The 2,031-nt window shown below is 43.2% G+C and overlaps 1 pseudogene; it reads right to left on the reverse strand.

The window, feature by feature from the left end:
* Positions 1–674: 674 nt before the first annotated feature.
* On the reverse strand, positions 675–1,457 carry LOC111155926 (annotated as a pseudogene).
* Between the last annotated feature and the right edge of the window lie 574 nt (positions 1,458–2,031).

Consider the following 2,031-nt stretch of genomic DNA (forward strand, 5'->3'; position numbering starts at 1 on the left):
TGTGATGAGCACTGGGTGTTATATGCAACTGATGAATCATTGGCTAATTTAATTTAAATTAAAAACAATAAATATGCTTTCTTAAAAAAAATAAAAATACTTTCTCAACATAAAAAAAAGTGATTTGAACTACTATAAATCCACAAGCAATGGTTCAGACAAGGTGCTTCTGGGATGCCTGAGTGGCTCAATTGGTTAAGCAGCTGCCTTCTGCTCAGGTCATGATCCCAGGGTCCTGGGATCGAGTCCCACATCAGGTTTCTTGCTCAGCAGGGAGCCTGTTTCTCCTCTGCCTCCACCTGCCACTCTGCCTGCCTGTGCTCTCTCTCTCTCTCTGACAAATAAATAAATAAAATCTTAGAAATAAAAAAAATCTTAGAAAAAAAAAATCTGTGCTTCTGAACCATTTCACCCCTCTCTACCAGGTCTAAGCTGCATGGAGGAGAGAATGGACTCCCCCACCTCTGTTTAGGGATCAAGAGATGAAGGGGTCATCACTGTTGGGTGCGAGTGCCAGGAAGAAGCATCCCAAGGAGATCGACAGCCACTGGTAAGCCTGCCAGAGGTCCAAGGGGTGAAGCAAATGGCACTAAAGAAATCCCTGACATCATATTAGCACTACTAACAGATGTACTGCCACCTACCCACCCTTCCCACATGCTAGTCGAGGTCATTCAAGTCTGGTCCTTCACAACAGGGTGGAAATAGAGGTGCTCAATGGCCTTTCCTTTGGTGAGCCATGACCTGAAGTCAGATTGCCAAACCTTGTCCAGGAAATCCAAGACCTCAGGGCTGACGAGGTTCTGGTTTGTATTGTAGAAAACGTGTTCCCATCACGTACAGGAATAACTGCCTAAGATATCATTGAAAGGTGGATCTAATTCCATGTTATATTTGTCAGCATAGTCATACAACATACGTAATCTGGCTCTAGAACCTTGGCTATGTTCACTGGCTGATTATAATTATGTCCATGGAATAATGGCTACTTCAAGAAAACCATACTTGCCAGCATACAACCCAAGCTCCACATATTCAACCTATGTATAATTGTACGTCTGATAGTCCAAAGTAGCTCAAGACCCTTGAAATATCAGGAAGCAACTTGGACATTATATTCTTGACCAGGATGGTAAAACTCAGCCAAACCCCAGTCTATTCACTGTAGCTTTCTGTACTCATGACCGGTCATGACATTATGAACCTTCATTTCTCTGTGCATAATTCCCATGCTGTGACAATACTCCAGGGCCTTCGGAATCTCACACATGCAAAATCAAGTATCATAGTCTGTTAACTTCTAGTACAATTGCTTGAATACTGTCATTCACATGTTGAAAAACAGAAGTAGGTTTTCGTGACACAGGGTGTTTCACAATGTCTGCCAGTGCAATGACTTTGGGATCACCTCATAAATTCTCCAAAATTTTTATTTCACACTTGATTTTCTTTGTCTTTATTGGATTGAGAAAGTTTTTTAAAGATTTATTTATTTACTTATGAGAGACAGAGAGAGAACACAAGCAAGGAGAAGGGGCAGAGGGAGAGGGAGAAACAGACCCTTCACTGGGCAGGTAGCCCAGTGAGCTTGATCAAGGGCTTGATCCCAGGACCCTGGGGTCATGACCTGAGCCAAAGGCAGATGCATTTTTTTTTAAAGATTTTATTTATTTATTTGTTAGAATGAGAGAGATAGAGGACAAGCAGTGGGGGAGGAGCAAAAGGAGAAGCAGACTCCCTACCAGCAGGGACCCCAATGTGGGCCTCAGTCCCAGGACCCTGGGATCATCATCTGAGCTAAAGGCAGACTATTTAACCGAATGAGCCACCCAGGTGCCCTGGATTGAGAATTTTAACAACTTCTTCATTGTTTGCAATGTCAATGTTGGCACAGATCTGACACATTAGACAGGATGGCCAACAAAGCTGGACTTGACGTTTGGAGATCTGGTCATCCCCAGGTTCAGAAGCTTCTGCAGGCAAGACCTTGTTTCAGACCTGTTTTCTTCACACTTTGGTGGAAGCAGCAGC

Source organism: Enhydra lutris, unplaced genomic scaffold, assembly GCF_002288905.1.
Source record: "Enhydra lutris kenyoni isolate GAN:26980312 unplaced genomic scaffold, ASM228890v2 scaffoldscaffold44, whole genome shotgun sequence".
Taxonomy (NCBI): Eukaryota; Metazoa; Chordata; class Mammalia; order Carnivora; family Mustelidae; genus Enhydra; species Enhydra lutris.